Source organism: Papio anubis, chromosome 9 (assembly GCF_008728515.1).
Source record: "Papio anubis isolate 15944 chromosome 9, Panubis1.0, whole genome shotgun sequence".
NCBI classification, from domain to species: domain Eukaryota; kingdom Metazoa; phylum Chordata; class Mammalia; order Primates; family Cercopithecidae; genus Papio; species Papio anubis.
This window is the reverse complement of record NC_044984.1, coordinates 31,186,599-31,208,639: the sequence shown is the minus strand read 5'-3', so window position 1 is coordinate 31,208,639 and position 22,041 is coordinate 31,186,599. Positions and strand designations below refer to the sequence as shown.

The following is a 22,041-nucleotide window of genomic DNA, read 5'->3' as shown; positions in this document are numbered from 1 at the left end:
AAAGTGCTGGGATTACAGACATGAGCCACCTCTCCCAGCACAAAAAAGTTATACCTTTTAGCTATCACCTTCCCCCATTCCAGCCCTCCCAGCCTAAGCAACGCTAATCTTTCTGTCTATAGATTTGGCTGTTTGGGACATTTCATATACATAGAAGCACACAATATGTGCTCTTCTGTGACTGGATTCTTTCACTTAGCACATTTTTAAGATTCATCCGTGTTGTAGGTAGGAATACTTTATTCTTTCATATGGCCAAAAAATTCTATCATACAGGCATATCACTTTTTATTTATCCATTCATCAGCTGGACATTTGAGTTGTTTCCACCTTTCGGCTATTATATTGCAACTATAAACATTTATGTACAATGTTTTCTGTGGAACTAAGGTTTCATTGCTTTTGAGTATATGCTTAGGTACAGAATTGCTGGATCATATGGCAACTCTATGTTTAACCTTCAAAGAACTACCCAGACTGTTTTCCAAAGCAACTGTTCCATTTTACATTTCTACCAGCAGTGTGTCAGGGCTCTGATTTCTCCACAGCCCCAATACCTTTTTTTTTTTTTTGAGACAGAGTCTCGCACTGTCGCCCAGGCTGGAGTGCAGTGGCGCAATCTCAGCTCACTGCAACCTCTGCCTCCCAGGTTCACGCCATTCTGCTGCCTCAGCCTCCCAAGGAGCTGGGATTACAGGCGCCCGCCACCATGTCTGGCTAATTTTTTGTATTTTTTAGTAGAGACGGGGTTTCACCGTGTTAGCCAGGATGGTCTCAGTCTCCTGACCTCGTGATCTGCCCGCCTCAGCCTTCCAAAGTGCTAGGATTACAAGCATTGGCCACCGCGCACGGCCCACAGCCCCTAATACCTTTTTGAAGAGGAATATGTGATGCAATTTTCCTGTCCCTGTCTTACCATTATATGTTGGGGTGGAAAGTGGGGAAGAAGGGAAAATAATGTGTCCTTTTAGTTCATAGGTCTTCAGTTTGAGATGAGCTGCACTCAAGGAGCCTCACCTGCACCTGGACCTGATTTACAGGATGAGATCCTAGACCCGTCAAGTTGATGTAGTAATGGAGTGAGTGAGAGAGACTTGTGTGGGCTGCTCTATCGTGCATGTGTGAAGGGCCAGAGAGCACACTCTGGTCAGTGGTTATTTTGGTGATCATCCCCAATGAACTACATGTCTAGGTGCTTACATCTTGGTTTAGTCCCTTCCCACATTGATGTAGGCTGGGCCTATTACTGCCTTGACCATTAACACATGGCAGAAATGATGCTGTCCCAGTTCTGGGCCTAGTCCTTAACTGTGTAGGGTAGCATCCACTGCCTCCCTGTTGGAATCCAGATACAACTCCACAAGTGACCCAAGCATCCACCGGGTCCCAGCTGAGCACCCATCCAAGTCTCAGAGGAACACAGCCATTCCAGCACCTAGCCAACACCACATGAACCAGAAGAACAGCTTGGTCAGCCCACTGAATCATGAGACATAATAAATCACTAGTTGAAGCTACTAAGCTTTAGGGTGGTTTATTACACTGCAATAAATAGCCAAAACAGAGATCCCCTTTGGGTGGGCTTCTGAAGAGATGTAATGTGGAATAAACCTTTTCTTTCTTCTGAAAAATCTAATGCATTACATCTGTGATCAATTCAACAACGTTTAAACAAAGGAAACATAGCTTCTAAGTCTCAGGAGGCTTTTCTAGAGTACATATTAGCCACGGTTCTCCAGAGACACATAACGAATAGGATATAGATCAGATAGAGAGAGATGGATGGATGAAAGGGAATTCATTAGGGAAACTGACTCACGTGATTATGGAGGCTCAGAAGTCCCACAACTGGCCATTTGCAAGCTGGAGGCCCAGGGATGCCAGTGCCCGGCTCAGTTGAAGCCCAAAAGCCTCAGAACCAAGGAAGGCAATGATGTAATTCTCAGTCTGAGGCCAAAGACCTGAGAGCTTGGTGTGGGGGTTGGTGGGAAGGTTGGCAGGCCCCTAATTAGTCCAAAGGCCAAAGAGCCCGGGGTTCTGATGTCCAAGGACAGGAAAAGAATGGAAAGACAGAGAAAGAGAAACATCTAAAATTAACCATCACAGGGTCTAAACAATTAATAACAAATATTTAAAGTTTCCATTTTCAGCAGAAAACAACAAGCAGCTATGGAGGCCATCAGGGAAGAGCACCCAAGGATGGGACATGTCAGCATTAGCTGACATGTCTTGATGGCAGACCAGAATACAGCCCAATCTAAGGCAAGGCCCTGTGTATCAATTAAATTCACAAGAGAATGTGGAAGTCAGCAAGGACTACACAGACACCAATCAATTGGTGGGAAGAGCCAAGGAAACCTTCAAAGCAGGCCAGACGTGGTGGCTCATGCCTGTAATCCCAGTACTTTGGAAGGCCGAGGAGGCCGGATTATCTGAGGTCAGGAGTTCGAGACCAGCAAGGCCAACATGGTAAAACTGTCTCTCTACCAAAATACAAAAATTAGCCAGGTGCAGTGGTGTGCACCTGTGCTCCCAGCTACTAGGGATGCTGAGGCAGGAGAATCACTTGAACCCGGGAGGCAGAGGTTGCAGTGAGCCAAGATCAAGCCACTGCACTCCAGCCTAGGCAACAGAGCAAGACTCCATCTCAAAAAAAAAAAAAAGAAAAAAGAAAAAGAAAAAAGAAACCTTCGAAGCAGTCAGAAGGGTTAAGAAACCAGTTCTTCTGAAACCTGTCATGGCAATCAGCGAATACTTTGGCATCAATACCTCGGCAAAAACTTGTAAGCTCTGCTTTTTTGTACTGAGGCAGATACTTCCTTCCGCCTGTTCCTTTGGATTTAGGAGCCCTCACATGTTTGATCCAATCACCCTGTCTTTTGGTCCATCTCAGGGAGGGTCAAGATGGCACATAGGGAACCTGGAGGCTTTCTGAACTCTGGAAGAGGTAATAGCAACTCCCTCATAAAGTTGTAGAATTATTCTAATTCGTGCAGGATAATTCTTAGAAAACTTCTAGACACATAGTAAAATGTGACTATATTATACTATTAAATTACTACGTATTTGTTCAATGACAAGTGTATCTGCTCTAAAAATGGTGACTTTCAAGAAAAAAATGTTTTTAAATAAAATATTATCAACCCACAGGTCTATTAATAGAAAATTGGTTAGGCCAGATGCAGTGGCTCACGACTGTAATCCCAGCACTTTGGGAGGCCGAGGTGGGTGGATCATCTAAAGTTGGGAGTTCAAGACCAGCCTGACCAATATGGAGAAACGCCATCTCTATAAAAATACAAAATTAGCCAGGCATGGTGCCGCATGCCTGTGATCCCAGCTACTCAGGAGGCTGAGGCAGGAGAATTGCTTGAACCTGGGAGGCAAAGGTTGTGGTGAGATGAGATCATGCCATTGCACTCTAGCCTGGGCAACAAGAGTGAAACTCCGTCTCAAAAAAAAAAAAGAAGAAAAAGAGAATTGGTTTAAACGAACTGTAGTCTAGGTATAGAGTGAAATACTATGTTGTCTTTAAAAAGACAGCAAATGCCTGGACTCGGTGGCTCACGCCTGTAATCCTAGCACTTTGGGAGGCTGGGGCGGGTAGACTGCCTGAGGTCAGGAGTTTGAGACCAGCCTGGCTAACATGGTGAAACCCCGTCTCTACTAAAAATACAAAAAAAATTAGCCAGACATGGTGGCGCACACCTGTAGTCCCAGCTACTTGGGAGGCTGAGGCAGGAGAATTCCTTGAACCCAGGAGGCAGAGGTTGCAATGAGCCGAGATCACACCACTGCACTCCAGCCTGGGCGACAGAGCAAGACTCCGTCTCAATAAATAAATAAATAAATAATAAAAAGATAGCAAGATAGGGAATTTTAAAAGATTTCTGTGGAAATTTTCTAATATATATAAATAAAAAAACAAGTTGGATAAACAGTATAATTCCATTTAAAGAAAAAGTATATACTGTTAAAATATGTATTTTAAAAATCTGATAGAAACCACCAGAATAGGCCGGGCTCATGCCTATAATCCCAGCACTTTGGGAGGCTGAGGAGGGTGGATTATCTGAGGTCAGGGGTTTGAGAACAGCCTGGCCAACATGGCAAAATCCTGTCTCTACTAAAAATACAAAAATTAGTTGGGCGTGGTGGCAGGCACCTGTAATCCCAGCTACTTGGGAGGCTGAGGCAGGAGAATCGCTTGAACCCAGAGGCAGAGGTTGCAGTGAGCCGAGATCGTGCCATTGCACTCCAGCCTGGGTGACAGAGCGAGACTCCGTCTCAAAAAAAAACAAAAAAAGAAACCACCAGAATAAATAAATGCTATAAATTGGGTGCGAATTTCATCTTCTACAAAATACATGGTTACAATATCCTTTTTTACTTTTGACAGGGTCTCATTCCGTTGCTGAGGCTGCAGTGCAGTTGCGCGATCACAGCTCACCGCAGCCTCAACCTCCTGGACTCAAGCCATCTGCCTGCCTCGGCCTCCCAAAGTGCTGGCTTTACAGGCATGAGCCACCGCGCCCAGCCCCTATACTATCTTTTTAACAGTAAGCACACGACTTTTAGAATCAGAAAACTATTAACGTAAAGGCACATGGATCCTTCTTAGAACACACCATACTTTTACCTGAATTTGTTCGCAATGTTTTCAATATTCGTGCTTCTCTAGTACCCGAGAGCTCAAGTCTGTTTTTAGAACAGCATCATAAGCTGCTACATGAGCTGTTTCCTGTGTTGGTCAGCTATTTTTAATTAATGAGCATTTGCTGTAAGAGATCACTGAGAAAGAAAAACACTAACTCTTTTGCAAGTTACACTACAGAAAGGTTTCCTCTCTAGAATTAAACAAACAAACAAAAAATCTAAGCTATAAAAAAAGTACCCTACTTCATTTTTATTTTGAGACAGGGTCTCACTCTGCCACTCAGGTGGAGTGCAATGGCACGATCATAGCTCACTGCAGCCTTCAACTCCTAGGCTCAAGCAAGTAACCTCAGGAGTATCTAAGACTACAGGCACATGTCACCACGCCCAGCTAATTACGTTTATTTAGAGATGCTGGTCCCAAAGGCTGGGCTCAGGCAAGCCTCCCACCTTGGCCTCCCAAAGTGCTGAGATTACAGGCATGAACCACTGTGCCCAGCCAGCCAGTATTCTATTTAAAAAGGTGTTAGACGGTATTTTGTATTAAGTACTCACTTCCACTCTGATATTAAGATAAATTAATCTGTCAAAAGTTCAAGGGACAGATCTAAATTCTGTTACTTTTTCTTTAAAAAAAAAAATATATATATATATATATATATAGTATTCATCATATAGTAGACAATGATTGAGAATAAAATTAGAGGTAAGCATTGGCTGGGCATAGTGAGGCATACCTGTAGTTCCCAGCTACTTGGAAGGCTGAGGTGGGAGGATTGCTTGAGTCCAAGAGTTTGAGGTTGCAGTGAGCCAAGAGGGTGCTACTGCACTCCAGCCTGGGTGACAGGGTGAGACCCCAACTCAGGGAAAAAAAAATTATAATTAAATAAAAATTTAAAAAAAATTTTTTTTGAGATGGAGTCTCGCTCTGTTGCCTAGTCTGGAGTGCAATGGCGTGATCTCGGCTCACTGCAACCTCCACCTCCTGGGTTCAAGCAATTCTACTGCCTCAGCCTCCCAAGTAGCTGGGATTACAGGCGCCCACCACCACTCTCGGCTTATTTTTGTATTTTTAGTAGAGACGGGGTTTCACCACGTTGGCCAGGCTGGTCTCAAACTCCTGACCTCAGGTGATCTGCCCGCCTCGGTCTCCCAAAGTGCTGGGATTACAGGCGTGAGCCACCACACCCGGCCAAAGGTTAAAATTAAAGACCAGTGGAAGAGAAAAAAGAAAACAATTACAAAAATAGAACAAGATTGGTTTTAAATCAAACATTTATATTAAGCACCTATATACAAAACACTGTCCTACACTGACTAGAAGACTTAAAATTGTGGTTGCTGTTTCTGTAAGAGCAGTAATATAACTATGCCCTCCACTTTATTAGCTCCTTTCAAGGTTTATATGAGATAATATGGTTAAACAGTAGCTGCTATATAGACTTTAATTACGTTTTATGCATTTATTCTTCAACCAGCGAGTGATATACCACCACAAGGAATTCCTCTGAAGAGTTAGCAGCATCAAAAGAGGTAAGACTTGTCCAGTGTTTGGGTAGTACAGCCAGGGTTCCTAAGGTCCCACAGCTACTCTCCCTTAGAATGAAGATAGAATTTTCCTGTAGATCTAATAAGGCCCCTATTGCACTGTGTATAGTAACATACATTCCAGGCTCAAAATGAAGAAAAGGTTTATTTTTCTTTTGCCAAACTGTAATCCTTATGACAGGTGACAATCCACACAATTATAATAAACTCTACCCACATCCTCTTAACTCACCACTCCCCTAAATTCTTTGCATTGTAACTGTTTCACAATAGGATGCTTTCTTGCCTATTTTTATTTGGTTTGAATAGGTTTTAGGATTTCTACCTAATAAAATATATTTCTACCTAATAAAATATATGTGCAAAAATACAGCTAAAAATGCTGGGCTTGGAGAGAAGCTCTGGGAGTAGGGTGGTGAGGGCTGATGCCCTCTAAAAAGGCCTTGCCTGTACCACATTCCACAGGGGCTGTGATTGCTAAATTTTTTTTTTTTTTTTTGAGACAGACTCTCACTCTGTTGCCCAGGCTGGATTGCAGTGACGCCATCTTGACTCATTACAACCTCCCACTCCCAGCTTCAAGCAATTTTCCTGTTTCAGCCTCCCAAGTATCTGGGAGTACAAGCGTGTGCCACCACTTCTGGCTTATTTTTGTATTTTTAGTAGAGACAGGGTTATGCCATATTGGCCAGGCTGGTTTCAAACTCCTGGCCTCATCCAATCAGTTAAAGGCCTGAACAGAACAGAGACCAGCCTCCCAAGCAAGAGCAAATCCCCCAGCAAATGGCCTCTGGACTTGTTTTGCACCATTGACTTTCCTGGGTCTTGAGTCTGCCAACCCCACTGCAGATTTGGAATTGTCAGCCTCCATAATCTCATGAGTCAATTCCTTACAATACATTTTTTTATATGTATATATACAGGCACACTCAGAGATATTGCAGGTTCAGTTCCAGACCACCAAAACAAAATAAATACCTCAAAGCTAGTTGCAAACTTTTTTCATTTCCTAGTAAATATAAAAGTTAAAGTTATGTTTACAATATACTGTAGTTTGGCAAATGTGCAATAGCATTATGTTTTAAAAACCAATGGGCATCCTTAATTAAAATATACTTTAGGCTGGAAACAGTAGCTCATGCCTATAATCCCAACACTTTGGGAGGCCAAGGTGGGAGGACTGCTTGAGGCCAGGAGTTCAACACCAGCCTGAGCAACATAGCAAGACACCATCACTACAAAAATTTAAAAAGCAGCCAGGCATAGTGGCGTATGACTGTGGCCCCAGCTACTTGAAAGGCTGAGGCAGAAGGATTACTTGAGACCAGGAAGCTAATGTTGCAGTGACCAGTGACTGTACCTACAGTTTAGGTGACAGAGCAAGATCCTGTCTCAAAAAACAAACAAATACACAAATACACACTCACACTTTGTTGCTAAAAAATACCAATGATCATCTAAGTCTTCAGTAAGTAATAATCTTTCTGCTAGCGGAGGGTCTTTCTTTGATTTTTTTTTTTTTTTAGGCAGAATCTTGCTCTGTTGCCAGGCTGGAGTGCAGTGGTGCAAATCTCAGCTCACTGCAACCTCTGCCTCCTGGGTTCAAGTGATTCTCCTGCCTCAGCCTCCGGAGGAGCTGGGACTACAGGTGTGCGCCACCACGCCCAGCTAATTTTTGTAGTTTTAGTAGAGACAGGGTTTTACCATGTTGGCCAGGATGGTCTCTATCTCTTGACCTCATGATCCGCCCACCTCAGTCTCCCAAAGTGCTGGGATTACAGGTGTGAGCCACTGCATCCAGCCTCTTTCTTTGATTTTAATGGCTGCTGACTGGTGAGGGTGGTGGCTGCTAAAGGTGAGGGCTGGGGGGACTATGGCAATTTCTTAAGACAAGGAAGAAAACAGTATATAATATATATAACATACAAAATATGTATTAATCGACTGTTTATGTTATCAGTAAGGCTTCTGGTCAATAGTAGGCTATTAGTAAACTAAGTTTTCGGGGAGTCAAAAGTTATATGTGAATTTTCAGCTCAACAGGGGTCACTGCCCCAACCCCCAAGCTGTTCAAAAGTCAACTGCATTTTTTAACACTTTCTATTGTTTTTACTCCTCCTGTTCCTCTAATTTCCATAATGTATCCTAGCCTATAGCCACTACTCTGGCTTTAATCCCTATTACATCACAATTTAATCAGAAACTGGAGTTGTAGGTAGAACAGCACAATTTAGGATGACGAAACAAAAAAAGAGATTGACTTGTACAAGCTCGAACTTTAATGATAAAATTATGATTAGGACCCATTTTCTAGTAACTCTTAGTTTCATGTCTATTATAAGGGACCAGCATAACACAGTTATTTTAGCACAGGATGTAAGTCACATTACACTTGCTCTATCATTTATGAAACTATGACCCTTAATATTAACTTGTATTTTTTGTGCTTTGGTTTCTTCATCTATAAAAATTGAAGTAATTAATAGCATCTATCTTCAGACGAGATTTTTCTGAGATAAAATGCATAAAACACCTTGAATATTACCTGGTACACAGAAGCTCTCAATAAATTTTATCCATTCTTACTCTTCTATTATTATTCAATCAGCCTTTCAATGAGCATATAATATAAACACCCTATGTGCATTTGTCCTTTTTCTTTAACCCCTTGTGGAATCAAACTTCAGGTGGTTGGGGCCAAAAACACTTATAAAACATGACTAGGCCGGGTGCAGTGGCTCACGCCTGTAATCCTAGCACTTTGGGAGGCCGAGGTGGGCAGATTGCTGGAGCTCAGGAGTTCAAGACCAGCCTGGGCAACACGGTGAAACCCCGTCTCTATTAAAATAGAAAAAATTAGCCAGGTGAAGTGGTGCGCACCTGTAGTCCCAGCCACTTGGGAGGCTGAGGCAGGAGAATTGCTTGACCCAGGAAGAGGGAGGTTGCAGTGAGCCGAGATCACACCAGTGCACACCAGCCTTGGCGACAGAGCAAGATTGTCTCAAAAAACCAACCAAATAAACAAACAAAACCCAAAAACATGACTAATCCAGTATGTACATACGTAACATGTTTCACTGGGACACATGCAAATAAGTGCTTAGCAAAAGTTAAAAGAAACTTGGGGCCTAAAGGAAATCAGAATTTTTAAGAATATTTCTACCTACTGAGTTGTCTACTTAGTGGCTACGTTAAATTAGTGTCTTCTAAATATAGAATTTTACTGAATTCTTTCTTCATGGGATCACTTTATACAACATTGACAAAGTCTTCACAAGGCTACATTCTAAATCCAAGTAGCAAATAAATCGCAAATAAATCTTCCTCTGCCATTTTTTATCTCTTGACTTTAACCACAACATTTCATTTTCTGCCCACATGGACTAATGCTTCTGCAAAGAAATGGGCAGTGGTCAGAAAGCCTGAGTTCTCATTTCAATTCTCACACAAAAGTTAAAAGAAACTTGGGGCCTAAGTTTCTTGGGGCAACCTCAGTGTTGCCAACAATGGCACCACCTGCTCCCCCTATTTCACAGGTTTTCAGAACAAAAACAGTGAAGACACATCATAAAACAGGGACATTTACCCAGGCTTCCAGGTTCACTGCACAGGGTTAAAAAATACATATTTATGGGGACTGTATCAATGTTTCTCCAAATGAAGACATTTGAGATATCTGAAGCTCAAAGTCAAGAAGAATACATTATTTACCTTTAAACAATGAAAACTGAATGATACTTTATTATATTATAGTCTAACCTAATCTGTTGCCCCAAAAGTTGGTGTTTTCATCCACAACAAAGGTGACTCTTGACATTCTTAATTACATAATGAAAGGGTTTTTGTTTTAAGATCTTCAGTATGAAATCCACACGTGGGTTGAAGTTTTACTCTTTTCTACTAGTCACATGTGACTTAGAACAAGCTATCTCAGCTCTTGGGTTTTGTTTGCTTGTTTTTCGGTAATGGTTATTGTGAAAGAAGAAAATTCCATCTGGTCTCAGAGCTACCTATGAGGAGGCAAGTGAGAGCATACACACCAAGTTATGAACAAGAAGGCACCTGTTCAACACTGGTTGCTCAGTTCAGTCAGCATCTGAGGCAGCAGTTTTCATTCAAGAGCTCCCACTTGATTTCTAAAGTTGTCTCCAGTGTATTCTCTAAGTGATGTGAGTTAACACAAGCCCACTGATCTAAAAATTGCAAGAAATTAGGTTAAAATCCCCCCACAAAAGAAATACAGGATGAGTAGAAGTTTTAGCAAGAATATTTGCCATGACGTACAGTACTTACACTGCGTTTTCTTGCTGTTCTCACTGCTTTTGTATTACAGCAATGGCACAAGTAAATGTGGGGGGAGCTGATGAAAATTCCACTGCCTGAAAGCACTATTTTAAGCATCAAGGTCTAATTATCCAACCTTACATATTTCAAGAGGTATATAACCTTCTCACTTTGAATCTGGCCCTTGGATATTGCCAGCCTGGAAGGTCTTCAGTTAAGACAGAAAAATAAACGAAAAAGAAAATGTCTTCCTATCTTTTTCTCGAAGGCATGAGGTTTTACAAACTATGGTCTCATCTCATTAGTGGTTCTGATTAAAAAAAAAAAAAAAATCAGTGTACAAGCACCTGAAAAAGTTTTATTTCAAACACACATACAAGCACACTCACACACATACACACAGTGTTATACTGGGCTGTGGTTAAAAAATTTGAAAGTCGGCCGGGCGCAGTGGCTCACGCCTACAATCCCAGCACTTTGGGAGGCTGAGGCAGGCAGATTGCCTGAGGTCAGGAGTTTGAGGCCAGTCTGGCCAACATGATGAAACCCCGTCTATAACAAAAATACAAAAAAATTAGCTAGGCCTGGTGGCATGCATTTGTAATCCCAGCTACTTCGGAGGCTGAGGAAGCGGAATTGCTTGAACCAGAGAGGTGGAGGTTGCAGTGAGCCAAGGTCACGCCACTGCACTCCTGCCTGGGCAACAGAGCAAGACTCCTTCTCAAAAAAAAAAAAAAAAAAAAAAATTGAAAGTCACTGTTCTAAAGTACCCACTATGTGAGCAACAGTGCCAGAATCAGAAATCTTGCTTGGAATCCCTACTTTGTCAGTTATTAGTGGTACAACCTTCGAGAGCCTGTTACTTAAATTCTCTGAAGCCCAGTTTCCTCCAACCTAAACTGGGGATAACACATTCCATAATGTATACTAAACAGCCGAGCCCTGCACCTGGCTAGTGTTGGTTGCATTCCCTCTATTGTCACCCTGCTTCTACTTTCTTGCAGCAATCAGGGGCAAGGGAGCAGTTAAGTAGGGTCCCAAGCATTTTTGCACATATAAATGCCTCCAGTATTTTGTCTATTTATAGAAATATTTGGAATTCTATTAGGATAAAATTTAAGTTCAGTTTTAAATAAAAGTATATAGTGGCTTCCTCACCAATAAAAAAAGAAATAGATAAAAACAAATGCAGGGTCTAAATGGCAATTATGTAAAAGATGAGTGAACCCTGGAGAGAATACACGAATGAATGATAATAGAAGCTAATTGCCTTGAACCAGAAAAGGAAGCTAGTCAAAAATAGGAGATAAAGGAATAATAGCAATTAAGTATTCAGCACTTACCTCTGCACTGGACATTGGGTTAAAAGTTTTGCATGCATCATTGTATCTGACACCCACCAAAAAAAAAAAAAAAAGGCAAACCACAGAACAAACTGTGATGGCACTTAAGGCTGCCACATCAAGAATGGAAAAGTAATCTTCCCACCAACTTTCCAATCACAGATATGCAGTGTTTACTTGCTATAAACCACCTGATATTATGCAGAAACCAAACTAAATCCATAACTTAAAAGGTCACGGTTAAAACTATTATAAAGGCCAGGCGTGGTGGGTCATGCCTGTAATCCCGGCACTTTGGGAGGCTGAGGCGGGTGGATCACGAGGTCAGAAGTTCAAGACCAGCATGGCCAAGATGGTGAAAGCCCGTCTCTACTAAAAACATAAAAATTAGCCTGGCATGGTGGCGGGCGCCTGTAATCCCAGCCACTCGGGAGGCTGAGGCAGGAGAATTGCTTGAACCCGGGAGGCAGAGGTAGCAGTAAGCTGAGATTGCACCACTGCACTCCAGCCTGGGTGACAGAGCAAGACTCCTTCTCAAAAACAAAAACAAACAAACAAACAAAACTGTTGCAAAGATGAAAAGAAAGGGTAATAGTCACAAGGGAAAGGGCATAAACTGTGGAAACAGAGCACAGCAGACACTTACATTTTAAAAATGCACAACATTCTTGAAATTCTCCCTGGAAGCCGCCTTCTGTTTGCTTTATGGGAGCTTTCAGTGCTCTGTGCAAATACGTGGATTCAAATTCCACTTCTGCTAAATTCACATTAAATAAACTACCTGGCAAAAACATGTCAAAAGAAATAGAAAAACAGATGAATAAATGGAAATGTTACTACTAATTTCTTCAGGTAAAAGCCTCTTAAGCATTGTGGCATTTTTCTACAACACGTGAGCTCCTGAGACTGAAGAAATCATTTTAATCAACACTTTTGTTACTAGAGCTTGGTGATATCATGAATCATATAGGACCATGAAAACTCTCATCTGAAAAGCGTTTAAAAAAAAAATCAGAAAATTTCATATTTATACCAGTTTTAATTGCTTAAATATTTATTATGGTTTTTTGTACATCATCTTAATTTAAAATATGATATTTTCCCAAAGGAAAAATATTTTGCCATAACTGAATATTCTGTTATCAAACACAAACTTAGAAGAATCAATACTAACTTTCAACATGATGAATAAGTTACGGACCACAGATACAACTAGCACACATTATATATGTATTAGATGTCTCAAGTAGGGTTAGTACAAATACATTCTTATAAAAAATTCAATTAGTAATCTGGAGAATATCAGTTACTTGTATTCCTTATCTCAGCTAATGGCATTTTCAAATGCCCAGTTAATTCAATAGAAACAGAATGTGGAGTGAGTTTAGAAAGAAGACTGAGGCTGAAATACAGAATCTGCAATACAGTGACTGTGCCCATGGGCAGGTTATTATACTTCTCTGAGCCTCAGTCTTACTGACTATAAAGTGGAAATATTTATTTCAGAAGATTATTAACATCATGTCACATAACATATGCAAAGGAAATCATATAATCACTGGTACCTACTAGAATCTAAACCCATCCTCAAATGACCAATCTTTCTTTGCCTTAGTTTTCCAGTGTCTTTCTCTAAGTTGTCTCAAGTTTTTCATCATGCAATCCATTGACTTTTTGACTCTCCACTCCAGGATATGTCCACTTATAAATTCTATACATGTACTACTCTACTATATTATAAAATATTCAAAAATAGCTTTTTCTTTTTTTTTTTGAGACAGGGTCTCACTGTCACCCAGGCTGGAGTGCAGTGGTACCACTGCAGCCTTGTATCTTCCAGACTCCAGCCTCAGCCTCCCAAGTAGCTGGCACTACAGGCACGCACCACCACCAGTGGCTAATTATTTTATTTTTGTTAGTAAAGCCAAAGTCTCACTACGTTGCCCAGGCTGGTCTTGAACTCCTGGGCTCAAGCAAACCTCCCGCCTCAGCTTCTCAAAGTCCTGGGATTACAGGCGTGAGTCACCATGTCTGGCCAAAAATAGCACTTTTAATAAGATGATACAAAGATAAAATGAAAAGTAGTTTTAAATATTGGCTTCACAATACTAGTTAATATCTCAAGGCATGATAAAATGTCAGGCAAAGTTCATACATAATAACAGTGGATGTAAATTCAGACTTCAAAGAATCTCTGTGATAGTTCTGATTTTATTTGCGGCTGTAGAGGCCTAGTCTCCCTAAACAATAATCATCAAGTAGGCTAAGCATGGTGGCTCATGCCTTTAATCCCAGCACTTCAGGAGGCTGAGTTGGGGGGATCACTTGAGTCAGGAAGTTAGAGACCAACCTAGGCAACATGAGACCACATCTCTCCAAAAACAGAAAACAAAAAAAATCAGCCAGCTGTGGTGCCATGTGCCTGTAGTCCCAGCTACTGAGGAGGCTGAGGCTGGAGGATTGTTGAGCCCGAGAAATGGAGGCTGCAGTAAGCTGTCATCACACCATGCACTCCAGACTGGACAACACAGTGAGGCCCTGTCTTGAAATTTAAAAAAAAAAAAAAAAAAACCTACTTATAAACACTTTTAGATTTTTAAATACATTTCTTTTTCAAATCTTTTTTAAGTTTTTATTTTATTTGTATTTTTATTTCGGGAATAGCACAAAAGAATCAAATGTTTATTTGTGAAGGAGATAAATCCAAATGCAGAAGCATTTTTGAGTGCCTTAAATTTACATTTTATGATCCTTATAAATAGCAGTGTCTGGCCAGGCACAGTAGCTCATGCCTATAATCCCAGCACTTTGGGAGGCCAAGGCAGTGGATCACTTGAGGCCAGGAGTTAAGAGACTAGCCTGGCCGACATGGCGAGACCCCATCTCTACTAAAAATACAAAAATTAGCCAGGTGTGGTGGTGCACACCTGTAACCCCAGCTAGTTAGGAGGCTGAGGCATGAGAATCGCTTGAACCTGGGAGGTGAGGTTGCAGTGAGCAGAGCGTGTACCCATGGACTCCTGCCTGGGCGACAGAGTGAGAGACTCTGTCTCAAAAAAAAAAAAAAAAAAAAAAGCAGTGTCAAACATCCCAAATAAACACAATTTACTAACCAAATTAATAATCTTTCGCTGGCCAACTCTTCCTGCTATCTAAATACTTGAAAATTATTAATTCTAATAAATTGTTGACTCAAGAGATTTCTGAAGGTATCATCACTCCTGTTAATAATTTTCCTCCTACCAATAGCCAATTACATAAGGAAAGGATTGATAATTCCAATGAAAAGACCTGGCTTCTTTTCTAACTAGTGGAGAAGCTTCAGGAAAACTTTAGGCAAATCCTTCAAACTCTATGAGCCTGTTTCCTCTTTGGTAAAAATGAGGATTGTATGATGGGTGAATGCTTCCTAAACAAAAACTCCCTCCAAATTCAGTTGTACCTGTGAAGTACTGCTGTTAAATTTAGAACAATGAATGTTAAGTTGTAAGCCACAGAATACAACCTGGACTCTACCATTAATTTGTCAAGTAACCTTAAGAAAGTCAATCTCTCTGGGCCTAATTGGTAAAAGAGATTACTGGACCAAATCACTAGTTCTAATCATTGTTATGGGCGATGGAGCACTTGAAATTAACAAACGATGCTCTTTGCTTAACACGTTTCAGTGGAATAAAATATTTATTTACCAGCTAAGTTCAGTTCTATCACACACAGGGGATATCTTATGAATAGAAAATTCAATCATATTATATATATTAAAAATTTTAAAAATCAGGCCGGGCACATTGGCTCAGGCCTGTAATCCCAGCACTTTGGGAGGCTAAGGCAGGAGGATCACTTCAGCCCAGTTCAAGAGCAGTCTGCACAACATGGCAAAATCCTGTCTCTATAAAAAAACACAAAAATGAGCATGGTGGCGCGCGCCTGTAGTCCCAACTACTCAGGAGGCTAAGGTGGGAGGATCACCTGAGCCCAGGGAGGTCAAGACTGCAGTGAGCAGTGATCACAGTACTGAATTTCAGCCTAGGCAACAGAATGAGATCTTGTCTCAAATGGAAAAAAAAAAAAAAAAGGAAAAAAAGAAAAACAAAAAAATCACAGCTATCAGCACACAAGACTACAAAAAAAAATTGGTTATTTGAGTCTTCCCTCTTAATCTGTATTCATTTGTACCTGTTATTTCACTTTGAATTCAGGTTAGTACTCCCAAGCAGAGAAATGATAGAAAATAATGAAAATTTAAAAAAAAAAGGTGAAAAAAATCATAAATGAGGAAATTATATTATCTAATTGAAAGAAAACAATCCTGTCATTAATTATTAATTATTTATTTAAATTCACTAGCAGAACTCCACAACCAAGCTCCTTGGAGCAGAGCTAGAAGATTAAGGCACCACATATTCTCCAAGGTCCCTTTCGACCCTAGGGACTCTGTTTCTGGTTTCCACTGCAATTTGCATTCTATTTTTATATGTTACACACTGTTCCAGGCACAAATAACAATGTAATATTTTTAATAGTACCTGATAAACTGATCATTTTAGTAAGAGTCCAGTAAACATTTATTTACACATTTACACATAAAACACATACCCACAAGAAGCAATCCTTGTATTCTGAGTCCACTGAAGATATCTCAGAAGCTCAATAAACACTGTTAACAGTACATATTATTCCATACTAATTTAATAAACCAAGCACAAACTGTCTTTTCTTGCAAAAGACCCCAGCAATTAGATATTAAAATTTTCCTTGCACACTGCACTATATTTGTGACATATACTTGTGGCATGCATTAGATAGGCTAGTTCCAAAATAAACACAGTGGTAATTAGTAAGAAAAGAAAAATCTAGTCACTACAGTTTTTCATCTTAAGATCATGACATCTTTAGGCATTATTATTTCAAGTGTTACAGTCCTGAACGAAGTTAACAGACAAAAACAAGCCAAGGCACACTTTGGCTAAAATAGAAAATGTCTCACATGTGTATCTCTGATTTCTAGTTAAAAAAAAAAAAAAAACTATAAACAATGTTAAAATGGAATACTTAAAACTTTACTGTTGCTTATAAGAAACTTTCTAATGACATAATGTAGAGATAAGTACAAAATTCAGGATAGAAGCCTTATTCTGCTTTGTAAAATCTAGAGGTTTTCAAATAATTCAATCCCTTCATCAAGTCCACTCCTGCTCATTACAGAGCTTAGAACAGGATACACCAGTTCCTGTTCTCCCATTCTCATTTTGTCCCAAATATCATCCTGTCAATGCAGAAACAATGCACATTCAAATAAGTGTTTACAGAAAAAGCAAAAGAAGCCCAGCTCATTAGCTGACTGAAGACATTTATGTCTCAAATACAAAAGAGGAGATGGAAGTCTCAGATCACTCAAACAAGAAAATGGCAGGTTATTTGTTCCTTTAAAAAGGACTGCATCTTTTTGTGGACGAGGATCTACTGGAATTATTTAGAAATATACGGCAGCTCTAATTTTTCTAAACATTTATCAATTCTTTCAGTACAGCTTTTGACTACTTTGGTCAAATATTTCTAGATTAAGTACATTCTAGGGCATGAGAGCATGACCTGAACTTTATAACATTTTGATCAAAATAGATCCAAAATTAAATTAATGATAATATTTGGCAGCATCAATCTCATTAATAAGATTACAGGTAAATCCTCTCACAAGTTACTTTGCCTTCTGAACCTAAAGTTTTGAGCAGAATAAATTCTCCCAAAGCTGGCAATTCCAACAACCAAGGGGCAGTATCCTTTTACTACAGTAGTCTCATGTGAGCCACTAAATAGAAATTAGCCAGGTGCTACGAAAACAGAAAGAAGTAAAGAAAAATAGATCGACTAAAGGATAACTATTCATCCACTGTCCCCTTACAATACATGCCTAGTCTCTATTCCCCTGAAGCCACAAACTATGGCAATGGTCACATGGGTACATTCTAATCACATACGAAAAGTATACACTCTTACAGTGAAAAAATGGGCACAATGTATCTCCTGAATTTCAAGCAATTTTAGATAGCTTTTAGTAATAACTATAGGAGAGCTATAACATTTGCTAAGATTTTACTGATGTTATCTTTAAATAAACACTTGACACATTATTTTAGCAAAAACATCAGCTAGAAAAAGATATCCTCAGCTGTTAATGACAGTAATGCTTGCAGGGTTTTACACAACTGAGAAGGCTGGATGGAGACTAGCAGTCTGCAAACTGAAAATGCACTCATCCATTGAAATGATTACTTTTTCTATTGTTATTCTACTGCTACAGCAATCACAATAATTCCTTTTGCTTTTTAAGTATTCACAAAGAGAATAACAGGATCACAAAGTCTAGTCTAGGGCTCTGTGACGATCCGCTATTATTTAATTCATTTATAGCAAAACTTTATGATTCAGAAGGCAAATATTTTCATACACAAAAGTTCTTAAAATGACAGAGGACTAAGTTTCCTGATTCAGGATACAGAAATCTTAGACTAGATCATGCTGCCTCCTAGAGGCCAAAAGTACATAAAAACACCTCTATTTCACAAAAAGTCTAATTTTAACAAAAATTACACACTCTCAAATTTGAGTCTTCACAAAAACTGCAAAGAATATGTCTTGTTTATTATCTTAAGGGACTCTATTTTCTAGTTTCTGGGTAAATACCTTTGTATGTTAAAATACTGAGCTGATTAGGGAAGTCTATGGCAAATGATCCAACCTTGAAGAGACAAAAGAAATGGCATAGATATTCTGCTATCACAGAAATGGAATATTAATAAATGTAAATATTTCAAAATCTATACTATACGTTTAAATACAATTATCCTGATATTTTAAAATAAACTGTCTAAAACGAATATACTACTATACTTCATGATATAGCCATGTCTAAAAAAGCTCTAAAGATAAATAAAAAATTTTATGTGTAAGTATGATCTCCTACTGAACAAAATGCATAAAGGTGTTTCAACAGAGCAAACATACTGACAATGAACACATATGCAATCAACTGCTGCTGCTAAATCCTCATTCACAATATTATTGTCAAAGAAATCTGTAGAAAATACCAAGATGAATAAACTTCTTAATTCAAGGAAGTACAAGAACAATGCAATTTTCCTCATTTCTTTTTGGCTGCCTGCTGCTTCATTGTGTTTGTATAATAAAAGATCTGGCAAGTTGCAAGTCTCAATGCATTCACATGGGCAATTCTGTAGCAGAGTTACCTTGGGAATAAACATGCTCTCTGGCACAAAGAACCATTCTAAGTAGGTCAAAGCTCCCCTAAACTGTATTTAGATCACCAGATGTTTCAAAAAAGACTTTAAAATTCTGTCACACTTCACCCAGAAAGGAAGAAAAATTTAAAAATCACAAGATACACTGCCAGAACAAGAACACTGAGGATGGAAAAAGGCAACCATTTAAAAGAAAATGTTCTGAGACTCTAAATTATACTGCAGTCAATTTAAGATAACAGCAAAATATTTGGTCAAAAGCATGCTTTATGATCCTGTTGAATTTAATTTTTAAAAGTAAAACAAAACTACTACAGTCAAAGGAAAACAGGAATCAAAACTTAAAACAATCATTTGATAGGAAGGAATCAGCAGCTGGGACCTATCACACTGACAGTATTTTAAAGCACTAGTGGTTTTTTAAAAATAAAAGTTTAGAAAAGACTAGTAATTGGCCCTAACCTTATATGCTTATGAAATTAAGACCAACAAAAAAAAATGTTTTTAACCAGTAACATGGTTTAAAAAATTATCTTTGCTATAAAATCCTCAACTATAGGAAAACGTCTTAAGTGATGGAAGAAAGATCACTTCTCTTAAGGAAGAGAGGATGCTGCCTAATCATTTCCACTCTGCTTTTTGGGCAACTGAGATTTTGCATTTCAAAGAACAAAAGGCTAATCCCTTAATGAAGGCACTAGAAAAAGCAAAAACCCTCGCATGCAGTACAAATGCTCATTCCTTCAAGTCACTCCCATATTACTCATTCAGTGTGACTGTTAGAGAAAAGAACATTGCTCTGCTCCTGAAACACAGAGAACTTGTCTCTTATGTCTCGTTATCAATGTGCCTATTTCTCCTCAATGCTGTTAGGAGTTTAATAACTGGCTACCAGGTTAGGAAACCAACCATTTTTTTATCATTTCACATCTTATCTTCAGTTGGGGCTTTTTATTAACAGCTAAACACTCACAGAGATGGAGTCCACAATATTTCCCTGGTGGCAAGAGTCCACTTAAAGGAAAACCACAGAATTATTCTTGATGGGAAGGAAATAAACAATGCCACCTAAAATGTTTTTAGATGCAAATCAGACTCCTAATATAAAATAGTTTTGATCCATTCATTCAACAAATATTTAATGAACTCTATACATCTGTTGTTCAGCTAGGTACTGGGTGTGGATTAGTAAATACAACAGGTGTAAGCCTGCCCTCCTCAGTCTAAAGAATGAGATCAATGAATATCTAAAAAATAAAGTATGGTAATAATTACAGAAAAAAGTTTTTGAAAGCCTGAAACAACGAACCCAGGTTAGGCTTCTTCTAAGCAAGTTGGGCAAGTTAATTGTCTGTCTGAACACCAGTTTGCTTCTTGGTAGGATGAGCACACAATTTATCAGCCAAACTGGAGTACTTATCCAGGACTAATGATAAATAAGAGATCCTAGGCCAGGAGCAGTGGCTCACACCTGTAATTCCAGCACTTTGGGATGCTGAGGCGGGTGGATCACTTGAGGCCAGGAGTTCGACGCCAGTCTGGCCAACATGGCAAAACCCCATCTCTACTAAAAATACAAAAATTAGCCAGGCATGGTGGTGCATACCTGTGATCCCAGCTCCTCAGGAGGCTGAGACACAAGCATTGCTTAAACCTGGGAGGTGGAGTTAGAAGTGAGCCAAGATGGCCACTCTGTGCAACAGAGTGAAGCTCTACATTAAAAAAATAATTATTATTATAATATATATATATTTATTCTAAATTTTATAAATCTTTATAACATAAAATTATTTGGATGTGTTAATAATTATCAAAGCTGGATGATGGGTAAATGGAGGTCATACCAGTCTTTACTTTGCATAAGTTTGAAATTTTCCATAATAGAAAAAGTTCAATAAAATTGTGTATCTAGTGCATTCTTATTTTTTGAGACAGAATCTCGCTCTGTTGCCCAGGCTGGAGTGAAGTGGCAAAATCACTGCTCACTGCAGCCTCGACCTGCTGGGCTCAAGCGATCTCCCACCTCAGCCTGATGAGTAGCTGGAACTACAGGCATGTACCACCATGCCCAGCTAATTTTTTAATTACTTGAAGAGACAGGGTATCTGTATGTTGCCCAGGCTGGTCTTGAACTCCTGGGCTCACTCACACAATCCTCCTGCTTCAGCCTCCCAAAGTGATGGGATTACAGACGTGAGCCACTGCACCCCGCTCATTCTTTACCATAATACACTCTTGGCTATTAAGAGTCATATGGTTCAAAGGACAATAGTAGACTAGAATTCAAAGCAAGGAGAATGCTCAAATAAAATCATTCGCCTACCATGTGATCACTGCAGCTTTACTTTTTGTGTAAATCTAACCAATTCAATCAGTTGTATTACTTTGCATGCAGTGTAACTGCATTTACCTACACTCAGATTACCTACACTCAGATTATTGATCTACCTACACTCAGATTAATAACTTCTTCAGTAGTTTCCTACTTGTCTACCAATATTTAAATATTGTCTATCAATAATTCATTTGTAGACAAATGAATGCATTAACTTGCTTTTGGAAGAACATTTATCTGCCCACTTATGGCTGCAACACTGACCTCTAGATTCATTATGAATGAGAGATGATATCTGAATTCTGTCTGGTACTTACTAGCAATGAGAATTCCACAAAAATTTCTATCGATCACAGGCAAAGACATAAATCTTTTTCCTATACAACTGTTTCCCAGATCACTGAAAAATAATAGTGAAACAGGATGGCTTCCCAGAAGAGTTACTTCAGTAGAATGGACTTAACAAAAGGAAATGTAAAGAAGAAAAAGAACTCTAAAGTCAGCATGCTTTTTAATTAGTCAGAACCTTGGGAGTAATTAAACAATTGTTCCCAGAGTGCCCACATTTACGTAGCTTGCTATAAATTAGGGTAAGCGCATAGAATAAAAAACACTC

General features: G+C 39.4%; 1 protein-coding gene across 1 annotated transcript in view; it reads right to left on the bottom strand.

Annotated features, from left to right (window-relative positions):
- Window positions 1–22,041, bottom strand: part of FGD4 (FYVE, RhoGEF and PH domain containing 4) — a 259,423-nt gene that overhangs the window by 182,101 nt on the left and 55,281 nt on the right. The gene's annotated exons all lie outside the window — the stretch shown is intronic.